Source organism: Hemicordylus capensis, chromosome 1 (genome assembly GCF_027244095.1).
Source record: "Hemicordylus capensis ecotype Gifberg chromosome 1, rHemCap1.1.pri, whole genome shotgun sequence".
Taxonomy (NCBI): Eukaryota; Metazoa; Chordata; class Lepidosauria; order Squamata; family Cordylidae; genus Hemicordylus; species Hemicordylus capensis.
The window spans coordinates 328,233,025-328,255,536 of NC_069657.1; positions in this window are offsets into that span (position 1 = coordinate 328,233,025).

The following is a 22,512-nucleotide window of genomic DNA, read 5'->3' on the forward strand; positions in this document are numbered from 1 at the left end:
AAGTAAGACTTGATTATATTACCATTAACTCTCGGTGGGGGGGGGAGTATAATTCCTCTTCAGCTTCAGTTTGTCTTGTCGCCATGGTCCTGAGCCTATTTCCCAATGAAGTGATATTCCTCTGTTTGGACTATACAAGTGGGGGTTCACATGATGGAATGCTTCCCCATGCCTGCATGAAAAAATTAGTTTCCTCCACATAGAAAACTAGTAAATCAGGGAGAAGGCTAGGCTAGAAACCGGTCCCCCAGACATTTAGTTTTCTATGGGGAAGCAATTATGCTACAGGGAGAAGCATTCCATCATATTAGCCCACACCTGCCACTATGAAGTGGATCAATCCATACACAGGTTTGCCATCTGAGTGACTGCGTTTGAGAGTAATCCTTTATGTGGGAATCAAGCAGCACATGGCTACAGATTTAAACGGAAAAGGCTCTACACACAATCAGTATGCAGAGCCGAAAGGGGTTCAGCGGGGAGAGCAGGCTTCACCTGCTCTCCCCGCAGACAGTCCTCTGGTGGGTGGATCACCCACTCAGACAAGCGGCGACTTGGCTCCGGAGCTCCTGAGCCCGGCTGCAACTCACCCAGCAGCTCTGGGGGTCAGGAGAAGGGAAGCGCTGCCATGCAGCACGACGACCCCTGGGGCCTAAGTAATGCACCGCACGAGTGTGCAGTGAATTCCTGGAATCCCCCCTCCCCTCTCCCACCTCCCTGAGTGTGTCCTCCACAGCTGCAAGCAACCATGGCTGACACACAATCGTTAAAATGGGGTTAACGGAGCACTCGCTCCATTCACCTTCTAAATGGGGAGGGTATTTAGGTGGGCTTGTCACCATGGAGCCACCGGGCTTGCCCACAAGCCTGGTGGTTCTCACAAGTGAGCAAAACCTGGCTACAGGAGCCCAGCCCAATTTTCTCGCTCGTGAGAATAGCTTCAAAGTCTTCGTGTTATGCTGCTTCACATTCCAAACTCCTAAACTTCATCCTCTAGCAAAACGACACCAGTTTTCCTTCTCATATTAATGAGTTTTTATAGCAGCAATATGGTATCTCCAGGTGGTGCAGTTATAATGAAATAATCACACCCCTAGAGAATGTTTCTTAACACCCCAGAGGTGATGATAACTAGGCCCCCTGTCATGCCTTATTGCTTACAGAGATGCTGATGGCAGCAACTAGAAAGAATTGTAAAACATGAACAGCATGCAGAATTAAGATGCACTGTCCATTTGTTAATTATAAAGGGCGATGAACACTGCCAGTGAGCACCCTCTCCTCTTTTACACTGTCATCATAATTAAAAAGTTTTACTATGTAGTTTTGTATTGCAGCAGCATCGATCAAAGTCCTTTGCCTGACATGTGCAAGCAGAAGCAATATGTTCCGCATAGGTTACTTCTGGAATTGTGTTACTTAACATAATAGAGCACTGTCATGTTACCGCAATTGCACCAAATACACCTGCCACAAATGAAGCAACCTTTTCTGCTTCCAGTTATGGTCCCTTGTCAAGCATGCCCTAAAAATGGAATTATTGTAGAATTGTTCTATGGAAGCAAGGAAAAGATCTCTCACCCTTCAGCTGTCTGCTCAACATGGATATATTGAACGTCGGCCTCTAAAAACAGTTACAGAGAGCCATCCAATGCACATGGATTCAAGAGTCACACTAAAGTCCTGTTCAAGTGTCTTTCTACTCATGGATGCTGTACCCAAGTACAGAGTCCATGAGAGAGTGCCTGTGAGCCGCCCCACCCCATGCTGATTCACTGTTATCTCTGCTCCCCACTCACTGTGATGTCAGCACCTGAGTAAAGAACCTGCGTTTGCAATAACTCAACAAGTACAGCTCCTCACAAAGTGCATTGTGGGGTTTCTGGAGGCTGGGCAGTGGCAATCGTATGTGTGGTGGAGCAGCGGCGGGAGGGAAAAAATCATGGGGGTGGGGGAAGATATGTATACTCCTGCCTTTCCCCCAGCACTCCCTAGCCACCAGGTATTTCGGTCATGTGCACAACCTTAATGGCTTCCCTCTTGAAAAGAAAGCCTTCATCTGGCAGACAGCCCAGCCCCAGTCTCCAAAAAGCATCAGCCAGATTGGCAATCCTATCTAGAAAGGACTAAGCCTAGCAAGCTCCAAAAGCACTGGACAAGTTGGCAATCTTACCTAGAAAATACCAATAGATTAATAGATACCTCACTACTGAAAGCATAATTTTGGTGGTAGGGATGTGCATGAAATGCAATTCAGAATCCAAATCGTGCCTCATCCCTTTAAAATGGGGAGATTCCACATCCCCTTTAACAGGGAGGGGAGCAGGTCCATACCTGCTCCTCCGGTGGTTTCCACCATTTCTTTAAGTGCAGCACTCCCACCAGCTATCAGTGCATGCCAGTAGTGCTCTCCATCAGCTGCCTCTGCATGATGCCAGCACGCACATGGCCTACACGGCAGCTAGACACAGTTACACTGACCATGCAAATGGCTGTTGTGCATGCACAGAGGCCATGTTGCGTGCCAGCACCGTGCGGGGGCAGTTGGGGGTAAGTGCCGCCGGCATGCACTGATACCTGGGGGATGTGTTTAAAGGGATGTGGCACGATCTGGATTCTGAATCGCATTTCATGCACATTCCTATTTGGCAGCATTTCTCCATTAACCTTTAACAAATCATTAGCATTACCCACTCTAAAGTTTTTCACAGAAAAGTGCAGCAAAATTCTTAGTTTATTATTGAAATCTGCCCCCCCACATTCAAAAATGAAGTAAACGTATGAGACATAACAGTTCAGCTTTATCATGTCATATTAAGTGCAACTTTCTATATTTATTCTTAGAGTAGTGTTAGTATACTGTATTGCTTTGAAGTTTTGAAAAACAAAAACAAACAAAAAAAAGCCTGGTAAAGAGAACATCTGTAGGAAAACAAAACAAAACCCTGGGTACTTATTTGGAAGTGCAAAATCATTCTGAAATATACAAGCTTCAAGCATGGCTAAAAGCAATGTGTTGTGTACTGAGAAATTTAGGTATTATTACTTCAGGATCTCTGACTCCCTAAGAATAGAGAGTCAGAGTTTTATTTCAAGTTGGTGAAAAAGCAACTTTAGCATTGATTACACCAGTAGCCTTGAGCCCTCTGTTCTCCCTTTTGGCTAGAAAAAAGAAAACTGTTTGGCAATTTCTGACACAATGAGATGTGTGTAATCGGGAAGTGAATATTGGAAAGCATAGATATGATGATGACTTATTTGAACTTTTCATTTTATAATATGTCTACAAAGCAATGGGCCAGTTCTTTTCAGCCCCATTCTCTGGGTTGGCTTGCTGCAATGTCCAGCAGGTTTCATGTGGGGTGAAGGAAAAATCAGTGACCTAGAGTTCTGATTGGTCTATAAGTAGAAGAGTGAAGATACTGTAAATAGGGATTTATTACAGAACTGTAGCAGTTCTTCCTTGCAGTAAGACCGTACAGCGTATATACACTCTGGTATGCCCTTCCAAGAGAGACAAATTTTATGCTCCACACTAAGTTCTTTGCTAATCTTATGCACCATACTAAGTTCTTTGTTTAGGAAGCTATCTTGGTTAAATAATATTTTTAGCAACTGCTGTTAAGCAGAGGAAAGGAACTTTTGGATACCACCTTTTGGTTGGTAACTGTTGATTTTGATATCATTATTTTTGTATGCTGTTAGCAGACAGCAAGGTTGTTCTCACGACAGTGCTGAGGAGGTGATACACCCTCCCCAGTAGGCTCATGATCCACCCTTCCCAGTAGGCTCTGCCGCTCGCATGGCACACAAGCATTGCTGCAATGAGCGGCAGAGCTGGGAACCAGAAGAGCTCCAGCATCCCACAATGCACTGTGCCAGGAGCATGGTGCATTGGGGAATTCACCTGCTGCTGAGTGCTCTTTGTGAACACTCAGGCTGCTTACATCCTTCTACCCCACTATAAGCCCAGGTTAAAAAAAAACTTGGGCTACCCAGGTGAGCACTGGAATCAGGACCAATTCTGGTGCTTCTCAAGACCAGCTCTACCCAGGTAGGGCTGCCTTAGCCTGGTTAGAACCTGTTGTGAGAAGAATCTTAGCATCTTCCCCATCCCTGCTGCTTGGGAAATTCTGAAAGCAAAGGAAAGAGAGCATACAGGCCCTTGATGTCAAGAGGAAATAGCCTCTGCTTGGCTCAAGTAACAGCGCTGTGCAAAAACTGAACTGGTGCAAAAGCTGCCAAGTAAATGGTGACACACTCCTACTAAATTCTGTTCATTCTTAATGAAGCTAGAGTACCTGGAGGCTGCAGAATCTTCAGAAGCATCCTGGAATGCAATCAAAATTGCCCCAAGTTACTAATAGATTTATTTTGTTCTATCCTCTAAATAGGTACCATTGGACCCATCCCTCCCTCAAGTCCAGCCCTTTTAAGCACTCTGAAACTTAGGCCCCAGTTGTACATAATGCCAAACCAGAGTTGAATGGGGCAGGGATTGGAAATCACCACGGTTTTGCATCAAAAGCAACCTGCAAACTTCAATCTGAACCTTCGGTTTGTGAGTTTTCCTACGCCAGTCTGAGGTCTGAAGGCAGCAGCATTACGTCCAAATGTAGACTACACCATAACAGTGTTTTTGTGTTGTTTCTTGAACAAAAACCATAGAGCGGGCAGCCCAGACCCACTTGGAAATGCACCCACTCCATGCCTGCCACGCTTCTCACTGGCTGCCTTTCCAAACACTTGCCCCGCCCCATCTCCGCACTCCTCAAGCCGTTGCCTGGCAACAGGGATGCCGCTTCTGAGCCTGTCAAAGGCACAGTCACACTGGGGGATGCTCACTATCCATTATCTCTTGTTCCCCACTCTGGCAATCAGAAGAGAAAAGGGTCAAAGTGGCAAGATGGGTACTATATGTTTCATTCACAAAAGTAATTTGATAATGATTTCACAAGTAAATGATTTCACAAGTAAATGATTTCACGTACTTGTGAAAAAGAGTTCACAAGTAAATGATTTTGTGGTGGCAACATAAACAGAGCAACCCAATTCGATTGCTGTAAAAAAAACACATATGGCCGGGCAGCGATGCCCAGGATTGCCTTTAAAAGGCAGCCCCACCCAGGAATTATCGAAGAGCTGTGCTCTATTTTTTGCATAATAAAGTTGGGGAAGGGGAGCCACCCTTTCCCCTTGGGTAAAAGTATGCAGTTTCTGGCATTACTCATGAGAATAACTGTCCAGCAGCAGTAGCATTGCCTCCAGTCACACCAGAGATTCCTCCTTTGTGGTGGTGATGATGATGATGATGATGATGATGATGATGATGATGATGATGATGGATGATGCTCTGGAGTAGGCCACTGTCTTGTGAGAGTGGAGAGACCCATGCACTACTCATAAGAACCATCCTTGGGTACACAGGGATGGGGCTGAATCATTAATAATGTGTGACAATGCTCCTTCTCCCAAGGACTGCTCTCTCATGAGAACGAAAGGCCAGGGAGACTGCTGCTGCCCAGACATGAGCAAGGCACGGGGAGGGATACCCCAGCAACAGCTTTCCCTGTCTTGGCACACTCGCACGGGGCATCCTGGAACTTCCGGGAGCCGTGTGGCCCATGATCCCCGCAGCCCCTGCTGGCTCCATGACAGAGCTGGCAGTTGTGTGGGCAGCCGATCCAGCCACCCAGGGGTGCAGGAATGATAAGCTAAGCCCACTCTCCCTGCAAACCCCATTCAGGCAAGTCTCACTGATTGTGAGACTTGCCTCAATGCCTTCTTCGGTATGAACCCCGCTGCCTATTAAGATCTTCAGGGGAGGTTCATCTGAGAGTGCCACCAGCTTGTCAGTGGTGTGCCTTCTCTGTAGTTGCCTCAGGACTGTGGAATGCACTCCCTGCTGAGATTAGAGCTGGTACATCCCTGTTGGCTTTTAGGAAACAACTAAAGACACATTTAGCCATAATTTTTAGTAAGTTGGTTTTTGTTTTTATTTTAAAATATTTTTAAATAATTATTAGATAAAAGAAAAAGAAAAACAAAGCAAAAACAAAGCAAACACCACTGTTTATATTGTCCTGTTGCTTTAACAATAGCATTTGTTTGTTCAAAAGCCTTGTCTTGGCGTCTGTTGCTCCTCTTGGGTACATTGGCATCTGCCTGTGTCCAGAATATTTGTTACACACACGTGTAGTGTACATGTGTGAGCAAGTGTGATAATAAGGCATTATTGTTCTTACTGTATTCTAGCTTATCTGAATGTTTTTACACTATTTCATTCGCCTTCTGTGGAGAATGTTACAAATAATTTCATAAATAAATAAATGACTTTTATTCAGTTATGTGTTAAAATGTCATTTGATCCAGAAATGTCAAGGGGAAAGTAATGTTGCAATGTTTAAAAGATTCAAACCACTCAGTAGCTTGCAGTAAACCAGCAGCATGCACCTGTAAAAGAAGTTTCCAAAACAAACATTTATAGATTGATTTTAGGTTTTTATAAACTTGGCTTTCAATGAAATCAGGTGCCATTTGGGAAGGAATGTTCTACAGAAAAGGAAGCACGAATGATTCCATGTTAAGCTTCATTACGTTGTAGAATATGTAACGCATAATGCAACCTTGTAGAATAGGCAATGTATTTGAATGTAGTATTAATTCAGATAACTTTACATGCAGCAACTGGACAGGACAGCAAAGGACTAGAATCAGGGCCTCCCCCAAAGAATTGATTTTCTGGAATTACTAGTCCTGAAAATGGCAATCAACTGTTGGTGGTACATGCAATATGAACAAGCCATGCTTGATGTGGGATTCTCAACTAGTATGTTTTGCATACATGGACCCACTTTGAAGAGTCCTTGCCAGATACAAATATGCCATGCTGCCATTGCAGCAATATTCTGTCAAGGTGATTTCTATGATAGCCTTTATTTGCATTCTTCTAAATGGTACTAAATTCTGCCACAATCTATTAAATATTGATAGCACTGTTCCTTGTAAAACCACTTGGGAATATTTAATTTTATCTACTGTTTGACACTATTCTCTTGTGGCATCAAAGCAGGGAGCACTTTACAGTTAAAATGTTAATTGGATTTTTATAACCATATTTTATCATTCTGCTCTTCATCAGATTGCGGCGAACATGTTTATTTACAATCTCAAAATGCTGCCATTAATATTCTGTAGTAACCTGCTTTGCTACTTGCATGGTGGCTAACTTAATAGCAAACCAAGGAAATATGTGATTAGGCAGTCAACCAATTAAATTATTTTTAATTAATTAATCATCTACCTTTGAACCAATTAATCAATTAATCATTAGATTACATTTAAATACATTTGCGTATTCAAATCTCAATATAGGTTCCTTTCTCAATATAGGTTCCTTTCTTATACAACTTACAAATTAATAAACAGCTGCTACCATTCATTGCTAGAAATGAAAGGAATCTTTAATATTAAAACCAGTCTCTTGGATGACTTTAAGCACTGCTAGGGTAACTTCCCCTGCCAAGTCATGTGTAGGAGCATGATTGAGCACTTTGTCCATGTACGAAATCACATGAGGGTGGTGTTAGGCTGTTCCCACATGCCCATGACATATGCATGGCAGATTGAGGGGGAGGAGTGAAATCCCTGAGGGGTGCAGGAGAAAGAAAACTGTTGACCTTTGCACTCAAATGCAAATTTGTACCAACACACAGGTTCAAGGGGAATTGAGAAAATTGATTGCACCTACAATCTTTTAAAACTCTTCTGCTACTGGTTTGGGACCAATAAAGGAAAACAAAATGCCCCCCTTCCTTCTCCACTGTTTAGAAGGGACTCTGCCAAAAACATCTCTCCAGACAGTGCCTGTTTAGGTTGTTCGAGACACTGGAGAGTCAGTGTGGGTAGCTTGCCAGGAACCTCTCTAGGGCTTGGGGGTTTAAAGTGTGAAACTGTTAGTTCCAAATTGGCTGCCGCAGCTTCACCAGTTGAAACACCATCCACATTACTCTCCCATTGGGGGGCAACCATTTGGTGTCTCACCATTCCCGGGAGGCCCTAGTGGCTGCCGGTTCTGGTACTCAAGTTTATGGAGCTATTTGAGGAGTGAGGAGACCCCCTCCTCATGTAAGGAGCTTCCCTCCCTACATTTTAAATGTGTTTCTAAGAGGAATAAAGTTGGCTATCATATTCATTCATGTCTTCTCATAATTGCATTAACTCCATACAGACCGAGTGCCTCAGAACAGCATCTGTGGAGCCAGGGGTGTAACTACTATTAGGCAAGGGGAGGCGGCTGCCTGGGGGCCCCCACACCTCGAGGGGCCCCCCAGAGGCAAGTCACATGACTATATATTCTGAAGTGTGTGTGTGTGTGTGTGTGTGTGTGTGTGTGTGTGTGTGTGTGTGTGTATCAGCGAGGGGCCCATTTTAAAATTTTGTCTCTGGGCCCACTGCAGCCTTGTTACACCTGTGTGGAGCATGGCTGTGGGGAGAGGGGTTCTGAGTCCCGTTGCACTTCCTGGAGTGGTTGGCCACTGCCATGCTCTGGGCCATTTTGCTGTTCAGCTGGATGGGGTGAAAGGGCTTTTTAGGAGGGGGAGATTATGAAGGTGGTGAATTTTATCACTCGTGGTGGTAGAGTGAGAGCCAAAGTTGGTCCAAGTTACTGCCTGCTCTGGTTTGGGTGTAGACCACCATCTTGTGGGGGTAGACCACTATCTTTGGGTATAGGCCACCAGGTGTAGACTACACAGCTTGGGGGGGGGGTAGGTTTCTGCTGGGCCCTCATCTTCCGCCACACATTTCCCACACTTCTAATGTTTCGAAGACATGCAGTCCATGAACCCATTTGTGAGAGCAGACCTACAATGGACCTTATATGGGAATTAAGACAATCATAAGTGTTTTGAAAAACTCCTGGGCGACAGGCACAAAGTAAACTTCTACCCCTGGCATGGTCTATTGCCAGATAGCCGCAGACAATTTCTAGTAACTGCTTATGGACTATGTAGAAGGCTATGGGGTCTGAGGGCCCCTGCCTTTCATTGTGATACATCCAATTTATAGGGTTCTCTGGCCACAAGACTTTTAAAGCATCTCTCATCCAAACTACAGGATTGAGACTGATCTTGGCAGCTCTGTCTATGCCAAGTTTTAGGAAGAGTTTGTCTGGTTTCTGGGCAGCTATGGAAGCTATATGTCTGCACCTGCAGTATGCGGGTATGCTATGAGAAACCACAGCCATCCAAGACTCTGCTGACTCGCAGCTAAGTGGGCCTATCTCAGCAGCAACCACTTGGGCTTTGGTCGGTGACCTTGGCCTGAGGGTAGCTATGACTTTAATGATGGGCACCCCTCTGTCTCAGGAGGTTTCTGTGTGGGTGAACATCATGGGTGCTAAAGGTGCCGTGGGAGGCTCTCCTCCCTCACCAGCCATCTCCACGGCTTCCATTGGCTGCCCTGCATCCTGCAGCTGAATATGGTACTCAGGAGCATCCTCCCTTGCTCACTCCAATTCCTGCCTCACATGGGGCACAGGTTCCGGGATGCCACGATGGCTACCACAACAAGCCAACAAATGCCTAGCACAAGAGGAAGGAGACTGAGGGGCTGCTTTGCTAGGGGCTTCCTTCTTCGGGCTCTCCTAAGGAGAAGGAGGGGAAGCTGGGGGTATTGGCACAGGGGAAGAAGGAGAGAGCAGCAGTGTACCTATTCCTCCAACTGTTTGGTGAGGGCTACTATTTTAGCATGTCACTCGCGGTGGCTCAGCAGCTCACATACAAGGCAACTTTTCTCCAAAAGAAAATCAGCAGCATGCTTACTCGTTATTTTCTTTTGTTCCAAATGAGTAATATACTCCCAAAGCCTACTGTTCTGGGACTCTAAATCCTGAGTCCAAATACCCTTTGTACTCCATAAGTTGTTCCTTAAAAGCTCTGTTTTCATTTCAATTCAATTACAAAGTAACCCTGTCTCTTTAAAATGGGAAGTAACCAATATTCTCTCTAACAGGGATTACCAAATGTTGTTGACTACAACTCCCAGAATCCCCAGCTGCAATAGCTTTTGCTTGAGGATTCTGGGAGTTGTCGTCAACAACATCTGGAAATCCCTATTAGAGGGAACACTGGAAGTAACTATTTCTACCTCCCCAGTGGCCTCTCTACCAAGTGCCACCACTTCTTTAAGATCTAAACTGAGTGCGTCCTTCTACTTAACACCCTCACAGAATCTCTCAGATTCTTCCGACAAACTTTTCTTTCAAACACAACACATGCAACAACTTTCTTCCCAACCAAAAAGCCAAACGGAGCCCCAGGGCTATGTCTACCAGCATAACAGGTCAACTAAAAAGAACAAAATTGTCCCAAGCAGATATAAGCAACTGAAAAAGCCAAGTTTGGAAATTAAAACAAGGCTCTGCTACAGGGCAAGGAGTGGGGGTAGGAGTAGGCGTAGGCTCCACCACTGGACAAACAGGACAAAAACATTCTTCTATTTCCATCTCCTCTCCAGAGATCAACTTCCAAGCACCGTATACATTAGCGAGACTACTCATAACACTACCCAATGAAACCATGTATTTTGAAGGCATGGCAAACAAAACACACATGAGCTACACTGGGAGCATCATGGGGGAGTTCCACTAATCTGCACGCAGGCAAGGCATGAGTTCTGAAACCTGCTTGGTTCTGCCATGCACTCAGATGTAAAACCTCAAGAGGCAGTCAGGGGTTAGGGGTACAATTGCTTGCTTCCGCAGAGCGGTAAAACAGGGCTTCCTGGTACTGCACAACAAACAAGGGGACTTTGCTGCAGTGACTTAACATGGTGCAGGGGGAAATAATAACTTTTCCTCATAATGAATCCCTATGAGGATTCATTGCACACCTTCATTTCTTCTGTTCATTTTGGCTGTCACTGGACAGTGCCAACTGTCTACTGCCATGTGCCAACTACACCACCCCCACCCCCACCTGCAAGGCAGTGGGGTACTCATTTTAATTTTTAGAGATATTGAAATGTTTAGATTCTTTGGTGTCTAATAACTTTTCCTCATAATGAATCCCTATGAGGATTAATTATACACCTTCATTTCTTCTGTTCATTTTGACTATCATTGAACAGTGCCAACTGTTAACTGCCATGTGTCAACTACACCCCCTACACACACACACACACACACACACACACACACTGGGGCACTCAGTTTACATTTTAAGTATTTTTGAAGTGTTTAGATTATTTGGTGTCTTCATTACACACCTTCATATCTTCTGTTATTTTGACCCCACTGCTTTGCAAGTAGCAGTGGGGAATTAGTGGTATTCCATGTTCCAACTACCCCACAAGCCACTGGGTACTCAGTTTATATTTTAGGAATGTTTGAGGTATTTAGACTCTTTGTGTGTAATGAATCCCTATAGGGATTCATTATTAGGAAAGGTTATTAGACACCAAAGAGCCTAAACACTTGAAAAAAAATCCTAGAACATAAACTAAGTAGTACTCCATTGCCTTGCGGGTGGGAGTGGGGTGTAATTGGCACATGGCAGTTGACACTTGGCACTGTCAAAAAGATAGTCAAAATGAATAGAAGGAATGAAGGTTTGTAATGAATCCTCATAGGGATTCATTGAGGGAAAGTTATTATATACCGTGTTTCCCCGAAAATAAGACAGTGTCTTATATTAATTTTAGCCCCAAAAATGCACTAGGGCAATTAGTGGTACATCAGAAATTACTGCTAGGTCTTACTTTCGGGGTAGGTCTTACTTTCGGGGAAACAGGGTATCAAAGATTCCAAACACTTGAAAAACAATGACCACACATTTTGCTCCATAACTCCACATCTATAAAGGCTAGAGCTTAGCTTAAAAAAAAAAAGCTAGGAATCTGGGGGAAATAATAGGAGGGATCCGAATCTCAAATAGATTCAAATCAAATCAGGCACAATTCGATTTGTACCTGAATCTCGCCAATGGACCACAGGGGTGATTTGTCTCCAAATCACCCAAATCGGCTAGATTCGGGTACAACTCAATTTGTACCCAAATCAATTTGCACATCCCTAGTAGATAACAGGGGCAAAGCATAGGACAAGGCATTGTTCTATACAATTGTGAGGAGTGGACCTCTTCTTGTACAAAGGCTGAGAAAGGTATAAAAGACCCATGTGGGGAGAAATGAAATGGACGCATCAAAGTTCATCTCTCATGTCTTTTAGAATATCCTTTAGAATATCTTAAAGGTCTTTTAGAATATCTGGGAGTAACTAAAATATAAACAAGTCTTTTATAGAATATCTGGGAGTAGCTAAAATGTAAACAAGCCAGCTTCCCTCGCCTTGACCCAACTATTAGCATACTCATTAGCAGAGATGACCTGCTATCTTATAGCACCTTCCTAAAGACTGTGATATTGTGACCTGATCCACTGTGCCAACCTAGGAAGAATACTTGGCTGATCCTTGAAAAGAATAGCACTTGATTCGATCACATTTACTCTGACATTCCCCACTTGAAAGCAATCAAGGAGGCAAGCACAGGGAGATACACCTGCAGTCCAGAAATTAAACTTGATCTGAGAGCTATCATCCCAGGCTGCACGCCAAAGTGAGATGCCCTATGAGTTAGCTCATGCAGACCAAAATGGAGATCTCATGGTCCCGTGGGATCTGAGCAGCAAATATGGGAACTACCAGCTAGTGTCCCCAAATTAGGTAGAGGGGTGTTCCGTGAAGCCCCCAACCAGGTTCTCATGGTAACAACCAATGCAGTGGCATGGCAAAGTGCAAGAAGAGGGAATTTGTATCCCTCACCCTCTCCCAGCTGGGTGCTTTCTTTCTCATCCCTGCTTTTAATGATTTTGCTCATCTGTTGCGTGTAGGGGGCAAGGGAAAGCACTGGGAGAGAGGCAAGGAGTGCTGGGGCAGTCCCCAGAAATACAGGGACATTTGTCCCTCTTTGTCCAATGATGGCTTCGCCCCGAGTAGGAAATAGGACAGAGTACACTCCCCTGTGACATTCCACAGTTTTTATCAGAGGCAATATATCTCTGATTGCCCAGATAGTAGCAGCTTATTTCTCTCTTGTGCTACTTGTGAGTTTCCAAGGGGCATCCAATTGAAAACAGTTGGAGAGAGAGTTCGGGGGGAATGGAACCAATCCAGCCCAGGCAGTTCTTATGTTCCTTCCTAATCTCGGGACCTAACTAAATAACATGTTACAAGCATACTGAGTTCAAGGAGCCCTTTCCTTTTCAGGAAAAGCTAATTTTGGAAAGGGCAATTTGGAACAGAGAAGAAGTAGGAAAATTTTATTCTTTCCTTCTCTGTTGATTCCAAACCACAAATGGTCTCCTACCAAAGCCCCTTTTAAAAGAGTCATCAGGATTCAGGCATATGCATTTGTGTGAAACATATAGTGAAGTCCTCAGAAGGCAATGCTCCTCAGAAGAGCCACCAAAGTAGACAGAGTTCTTCAGCACTTGTGCTTTTGACTGGTGACAGAAATGAACTCATCTTTAATTATTCAGATTGTATGCTTTAGGAAAGAGGAAGTGTTTCTTGTTCTGTCTTAGCAGAAAACCACTGGGGGCTATAGTGTAATCAAAGTAGTTAATAATGATGATAATAATAAACAGATACTCTACCCAAAGGCAGAAACATGATAGAAGGGATCTAAAATGAAATGTTTCCTCCTCCGTCAAAGACAGGCTTTTGGCATTCCTTTGTGTTCATATTTTATGACAGAGAGGCAAAACAAAACAAAACCCCATTCACCTCCATTTATTCAGTACTGCATCTTGCAAATAACAGCAAACTTTCTTCAAATTACATAAAGCATTCTGTTCTAGCAATGGAATATCATTATTGTCAAAGCAATAATATTAAATGCACCTTTAGCAAAATAGCTTTCTTATTTGCATGAAACCCATCTTGATAATAAAGCTTCTTCTGACTGTGTTGAAAAAGAAAAAGAACAAGATTTCATATAAGGCTCATTTACCCTTGGTCTGATGGAACAGCTTCACAGAGTTCTTAAAACAGACTTGCAATACAGATATGAACTCCATGGAAAAGGAAATAGTAGCTGGGATTACCTACACCTGTCGCTGAATATCAACATCTGGAGGGCAGGCCAATCCTATACCAGCAGCTATGACTCTAGCATAATGTGGTCATAATCCTATGCACTCCTGGCAGCAGAGTAGAAAACCAAACTCTATCAGTAGGGGGAAATGATATAATTAGCAACATCTACAGCCACTTCTGCAAACTCCACAGCCACCACCCCCCATGAGGATGTCCCACAGTACCCTTGTAGGGAAGGCGGGGGCACTGTGGTGACATCACTGAATCATGTTCACACCCCTGCCATGCACCAGCACTGTTCCAGGAAGAACTCCTTCATCAGAGCCTCCTATGGGCCATTGGTTTGGAAAACATCAGCTGACTCCTGCAGCCACAGCTCCAGGGCTGCACCAATGGATGGAGTGGAATGGAACAGTGACAGCAGCAGCAGGAAGGCACAGGCAGAGCACACCCCAGAAAGGCTGAGGGTCATTTTTTCAGTCAGGTCTTTGTCTACAGAAACTATCTTACAACACCATTCTATACATGTTTACAGAGAAATCCATCCCAGTCACCCAGTGAGGCTTGCTCCCAAGTAAGCATGCCTAGGCTTGCAGCCTGAAAGCAAAAACAATTTAGGGAACCCCCACTGTCTATTTGGGGGGCCACTTTACTTGGTTAAAATTGTGAGTCCTTTTGATAGAGGGGAAGATCCACAATTCGCTAATAATTGATTTCATTATTTATTATTATTATTTTACACAGTCAGACAGGTGTTATTGACTGGTCTGTTTTATCCAGACATCGAGTCCTTCCCAAGGACCTGGGATGCCAGGATTTTATTGTCAATGTTGTTGCTGTTGTTATAGATATTTTCGCAGAATATAGGCTGTTCCCAGTAAAGCTGCTTTTTGTAATTGGCTGATGGTGATTTCTGTGGCCCCTATGGTATTGAGGTGCTCTTCAAGGTCTTTTGGAACTGAACCCAGGGTGCCAATTACCACTGGGATTATTTTGGTCTTTTTCTGCCACAGCCTTTCCATTTCAATTTGTAGATCTTTGTATTTGGTGATTTTTTCTATTTCTTTTTCTTCTATTCTGCTATCCCCTGGTATTGCTATGTCGATTATTTTGACTTGTTTTTCTTTCTTCTCGACTACAGTTATATCTGGTGTATTGTGAAGCAGATGTTTGCCTGTTTGTAGTCGGAAGTCTCATAATATTTTTACATCTTCATTTTCTTCAACTTTTTCAATTTTATGGTCCCACCAATCTTTGGCTACAGGTAGCTTGTATTTTTTGCAGATGTTCCAGTGTATCATCCCTGCTACTTTGTCATGACTTTGTTTGTAGTCAGTCTGTGTGATCTTTTTACAACAGCTGATTAGGTGGTCCACGGTTTCAACTGCTTCTTTACAAAGGCGGAACTTGCTGTTTGTGGTTGATTTTTCAAGTTTTGCTCTTATTGCATTTGTTCTTAGTGTTCTTGTACAGCCAGTATTAAACCCTCTGTTTCTTTCTTCAAGTTGCTATTCTTAAGCCATTGCCAGGTCTTGGTGATGTCTGATATTCCACTTATATTGTGCAAATATTGACCATGCAGTGGCTTATTTTTCCATTTTTCTGCTTGGTTCGTGACTTGTTCTTTCTTGTAGGCCTGCTTTCTTTCATTGGTGTTGAATAGTTTCTCATTATTGACCATTTTAAGTGCGTCTTCTTCACTGTCCTTGATATATTCTTCAAGGCCTCTTTTCTCCTCCTCTACTGTTTGATAGACTTGCAGCATTCCTCTTCCACCTGAGCTGCGAGGGAGGTATAGCCTAGCGACATCACTGCAGGGGTGCAGAGCATGACTGATGGTCATGATTTTCCTGGTCTTACGATCTAGCGTCTCTAGCTCTGCCTGGGTCCAGTCTATTATTCCTGTAGTGTATCTGATAACAGGTATAGCCCAGGTGTTTATGGCTTGTATGGTGTTCCCACCATTGAGTTTGGACTTGAGGATTTTTTGCTCTCCTGATGTATTCACTTCCAATTTTTCTTTTAACTTCAGTGTGTGTGATGTTATTAGCCTGGAGAATGCCCAAATATTTGTAATGTTCTTTCTCTTCCAGGTTCTTGATGTTGCTTCCATTGGGCAGTTCTATTCCTTCTGGTTTTTTTATTTTCCCTCTGTTCATTATTAATGCAGCACACTTGTCTAGTCCAAACTCCATTGCTATATCGCTACTGAATATACGGACAGTGCTTAGCAGTGATTCGATTTCTGACTGGGACTTTCCATACAACTTCAGATCGTCCATGTACAGCAGATGGTTGATTTGACTTGATGTTTTAGATGTTTGGTATCCGAGGCCTGTTTTGTTTAGTATTTGTGAAAGTGGGGTCATGGCGATTACAAACAACAGAGGAGATAGTGAGTCCCCTTGGAAAATACCTCTTCTAATGCTAACCTGTCCAAGTGTCTCGCCATTGATTGTTAACTGTGTACTCCACATGCTCATTGCTTTTTTATAAATATCTGGATGTTTTTCCTGACACCAGTTGTTTCTAAACATTTTAGTATCCATGTGTGAGGCAATGAATCAAAGGGTTTCTTGTAGTCAATCCATGCAACACTTAGATTTGTTTTTCTTCTCTTGCAATTTTCTAAAATCATTTTGTCAATCAGCAGCTGGTCTTTTGTACCTCTGGTGTTCGGGCAATTTCCTTTCTGTTCAACTGGAAGCTGTTTGTTAGTTAATAAGTGTTGCATCACTTCATCTGCTATTATTCCTGTTAATAATTTGAACATGGTTGGCAGGCAGGTTATCGGTCTTCACCTTTTGCTGGGTCTTTCATGATGAGATGAGTTTTCCCAATTGTTAGCCATTGTTCAATATCACCTCCTTGCAAAATGTGATTAAACAGTGTTGATAGTTGTTTATGAGGGCTTGTTAGGTGTTTAAGCCAAAAGCCATGCAGTTCATCGTCGCCTGGAACAGCCCAATTTTTAATTTTCTTTGCTCTTTCACTTATTAATTCTGGTGTTATTATTAGATCTTGCATTTGTTGGATACATTTTTTGACCTCTTTCATCCAGCCTGCTTTTTTATTATAATCTATTGGATTGTCCCATAATTTCCGCCAGAATTGCACTGTTTCTTCTTTATTTGGTGTTTCTAGGTTTCTTACAGTTTCTCCTTCTAAGCTTTGGTAGAAACGTCTCTGATTTGACTGGAATTGGAGATTCTGCCTGTGTTGTGTAATTCTGGCTTCGTATCTGCTAATCTTCTTTGACACTGCTGTTATTTGCTGCTTTATTATTTCCAGGACTTCTCTAATTTTCCTTGAATCTAGGTGGTATTTGTGGATCAGATACTGTTTGGTGTTTTCATTCTTCAGCTTCTTGTCTTTTATAGCTTTCAATTTACTAGCATCTGATCTAGGCCTGGAGATTTTATTTTCTAATCTGATCTTCCATTTAGGTGATGTACTACTTTCTTTTTTTACAGGTCCATTGATCTTATATCCGAGCTCTTGTGTTGTTATTGTTGCTGCACTGTACATTAGTTGGTTTGTTTCTTGCAAATTATTGGTTGTTATCTCTGCAAGTGCAGCATTGACATCTTTTAATACCGAGCAAGTTGTTTTTGGCAACTGTTTTTAGAGCTGGAAGTCGAACCCTGGAGGTTGTTTGGTTCATGTGCTCCATTATTTTTTGCTTTAGTTCTTGTTGCTTTTTTGTTAAACGGCATTTGGTTTTTTGAGGTGAAGGCAAAGGGGAGGTTGCCTGGTTTTGATTTTGAAATAGTTCAGCAACAGTGGTATCCTCTATTTCCAGCACCTCCTCCACCTGTGCCTGAGCAACTGCTTCAGTTGGTGGTAATTCTTCTTCCATATCTTGAGCCTCTGTTGCTCTTTCCAGTTCTTCCAGCTCAACTCCTGTGAATACTTTATTTCTTATTATGAATCTTCTCTGGTCTGCTAGCCTTTGTTCTGTTATTTCTGTGTCTGGATGCTTCTCTTTCCAAATTTGGTACATTCTTTTTAAATAACCTCTTCTAGTTGGACTAGACTTGTAATAGCAGATCATTATTTCCTTGTTGGCATTTTTCGTATATTTTTTCGGTTAAGCGACGTTTCTTCTAGTAACTTTGCTGTCTTCAGCCCTGGTTGCTCAACTGAAGATCCTGAGTCCTGTTGCCCACTTGCCACCTGATGTCCAGGGACTCCAGCACCTGGCGCGGTCCTTGTTGACCCGGGTGACGACCGATCCGGTATAGATTTATTAAAGTTACGTCTCACCATATTGTTGATGGGAGAGGCACTCTTTGTCTGGCTCCTCTGGTGAGACCTGTCCAGTATGGTCGGACCTCTGGCATAGCTCTCACCTTCCTCAAAGCACGTAAGCCCCACAACCATGCCAAGGTAGTGCGTCACTGGGGGTTTATTATTATTATTATTATTATTATTATTATTATTATTATTATTTAATTAATTTTAGATCCCTGCCTGTGAGGGGTGTATCTAGGGTAGTGCAAGCAGGGCACTTGCCCCAGGCGCCACTTGAAGGGGGGCACCATTTTTAAAATGACTTTTTTTAAAAATGGCCACCGAAAACAAATTGGCCACCATGCATGCTCAAATGGCCTCTGTGAGGCCCTAGCAAAGGCCATTTGAGCATGTGCAGTGGCCATTTTGCTTTTGGTGGCCATTTAAAAAAAAACATTTATTTTAAAAAATGACCACTGCACATGCTCAAATGGTCCCTGCGAGGCCCTAGGCCTCGCCAAGTCTCACAGAGGCCATTTGAGCATGCATGGCAGCCTCAAAAATGGCCACCACACCGATCTTTGTAGGCCCAGAGAGGCCCAAAAATCAGCCCGGGACGGGCTGCGGCCGTGAATTAAGAGGCCATTGGGGGGAGGCGGGACCTTTGCAGACACCCCTGGCCTTTAGGATGCCCCCTGAAGGGGTTACAGGTTAATTTTTTTTTAATTAATATGTTGCTATATTATATTATATTATATTATATTATATTATATTATATTATATTATATTATATTATATTATATTATATTAGTCACTATAATATAAGTACACATTCAGATTGGCAGTATGTACAGAGAATCAGGGCTTGTGAATACTGAGCTGAAGCTTATGAGCTAGGGATTGTATTCATTTGCTCTTACTTTACTTCTTGTGATAAGTGAGTTAAATGTGATGTCTTAATAATATGGCTGTTAATGGTGAGTTTGTCTTTGAATCAGTGTGAAATCCTTAGTATTAAAACCCACTGGGAGTTCTTTGCTCTCTTTCTCTCATTTAACTTTCTTTCTGAAATACTAGAATATATTCCAAGCAGTGACACAGTTTACTCTGCATATCCTTTAATTATTTTCAGAGTAGCTGGGAAAAGTCAAATTCTCCATTTATTTTTAAAACTTATGTAATAGTGATGCTACAATGCATAGTATTGTATTAGAAAGGCACTTCTGTTTAGTTTTCCGAGTACATCTCCACATAGTAGTTGGGTATTTCATGAGCCCCAGCATACCGAAATTTGTAGTTTTCTAGCATTTTTTGGTCTGGCTACATCCACTGCTAAATAGTTTTTGAAATATTAAAAGATTAAGGAGATTGATTTGTATTTTTGAGCTGATATTGTGGTAAAGTTATCTGAAAGATGGGTGTCAGATGTTTGGACAGGGGGTGCAATTTCAGTGCTTGCCATAGACGCTATTTCCCCTAGATACACCTCTCCCTGTGAGTAATACATTAGGGACCAGTTCAGTTATTTTCTTTTATTGTATTGCTTGAATCTGAGTTGCCTGGTTAATGAAAACTCTCTCTCTCTCTCTCTCTCTCTCTCTCTCTCTCTCTCTCTCTCTCTCACACACACACACACACACAGTCTGCTTTATGGAGAAACAATTGTTCATATTGCATACTCTTGGTTTTTCTTTTATCTAATAATAAATCCTTGTTGGTGAAGTGTGCTACTCGTCTTCATTCTGGACCTGCCTTAGTCACACACCTCTGGAGGCCTAGGAATGGCCAGCTCCTTCTAGGGAGGGTTTTGTCACTTTAGCCCTCCAGGAAGTTATATGGAGAAAGTGGTTTGTCTCACATTAAAATAAAGTGAATGTTGGCAGCCTACTGTGAATCCCTTACAGTCAAGGTTCCACCCCATTGAAATCCCCCCTCCTCCTCTTGCTCTATTAGGACATTATTAGGCATTAATAATAATTTTAGGCATTAATAATAATTTTGGGACTGAGGCTCATGTCACACCAAGCCAAGGAGTATGGCTCTGATCTTTCACCCATGATACCAACATTACCTCTATACTTGTCAGAGGTACAGAAATGAATTGTTAATGCAAAAATGAATTATTGTGTGCATTGGCATGAACCCATTGTAGAGAAAGATAATGGGGCTCTCTACATGAGCAGCCTAGAGTTCTGAGGAGGGGCATTCTGGGGGGGACCCCCAACACCAGAAAGCTTGTTGTAGCCTCCCAGTCAGGAGTCTATTCATGTGTCTGTGAAATATGAAGTTGAAAATTTCTCTGAAATGTTGAGTTGAAAAAGGATGCAGAGTTGAGTTCAAAGACAAGGATTGTTATTACAAATGGAAATGATTTGTTTATGGCTGCAACTCTAAAAGAGAGTGGATTGTTTGAATTTGACTCTATAAATGAAAGAGCAAATCTAGCAACAGGGTGCAGTCACAAGTCATGTGACTTACTTTGGCACCGTCACCTTGCTCATTCTAATATCAAAGCAATTCATGAGCTTGAGAAGGGGAAATTAATTAAAGATTTTAATGTACAGCCATGCAGAGAGGCTGTATCCAGAGGTGACTATTGCCTTCATGCTAAATCTCTGAAGCCTACCTTCCATAAGAGAGAGGAGAGTCAGTGACCCGACAGTTGATTCACAGTGATCTTTGTGGTCCACTGGAAGAAAGCAGAGGTTTTAATCATTGAGAGTATCCTTTGTTACTAGCCTTGCCTTGTAGCACTGTACATAAATTGTAAATGTAACTTAATTATTAATTATTGTTATTATTATTTATTCAATTTCTATTAATGTTTAATACATTTATTGATTATTTTACAAAATTTGCTTATGTTTATACTCTGAGAAAGAAGAGTCAAGTGTTTCAGAAGTTTAAACACATTTGGAAGAAAGCCTCAAAGACTAAGTTCAGATAATAGAGGCGAGTACACAAATGACATGAAAACATTCCTGAAGGAACATGAGATTACACCCCCATATACACCAGAATTGAATGGTGTGGCAGATATGAAAATTTGTTCTTTACTCGAAATGGCCAGATGAATGTTGCAAGATGCAGGTTTGGCTAATAAGTTTTGGGGAGAAGCGGTGATGACTGCCAGCTATTTACAGAACAGATTGCCAACCAAAGCAGTAGAAAAGCCACCATTTGAACTGTGGTTTGGATACAAGCCTAGCCTAAAGCATATCAGAGCACATGGATGTAAAGTATATGTGTATGTACCAAAAGCAAAGAGAAACAAGCTGAATTGCAGAAGTAAGAAATGAGTACTCTGTGAATATGTCCTAGGATACAGAATCATTAATGTTAATTAAGGATACAGAATCCGTAATGTTGAAACTGGTGATATTGAAATTTGCAATGTTGTTGTGTACTTTGATGAGAGACAAAGGCCGACCAAAGGTGAAGTACCAGAAACTGCGACAAGGATCCAGATGAGTGAAGAACCAGGTGAGCAGACTCTCATTCACCTCATCCCAGCCAGTGAACCCAGACCAGAACCAAAACCAGATTCAGAAGGGGTTGCACAACCTGAGCCAGAACCGAGATGCTCACAGAGGCCCAACAAAGGGATTCTACCCAAAAGACTCTCACTCATGACCAGGAATTACAGGAATTACAGGAACCCTGCACAAGGCAAGATGTTGAAAAAATACCATTCCACAAAGCTGAGAAATGGAGGAAAGCTGCAGAAGAAGAAACTGGATATCTGTACAAGAACAAGACATGGACACTTGTGGAACTACCTGTTGAAAGAAAGACTGTAGAATGCAAATGGGGCAAGATGCAGAAGGGGATGTACAGCGCTACAAGGCAAGGCTAGTAGCCAAAGGATACTCCTGAATATATGGTTAAGACTATGATGAGACATTTGCACCAGTCATGAAACACACTTCCATCAGGACACTGTTCAGCATAGTAGCAGCCAGAAAGATGAATGTTGACTACTTGGATGTAAAGACTGCAGAGGTGTAACTAGGGAAAATAGCGCCTAGGGCAAGCACTGAAATTGCGCCCCTGTCCAAACAGGAATGATGGGACTTGTTGTCAACAGTATCTGGAAATCCTTGTTAAAAGGAACACTGTACCATCTAGACATGGTTGTTGCAAAACCTGAAAACATGAGCCATCTCTGTAAAAGACTTAGA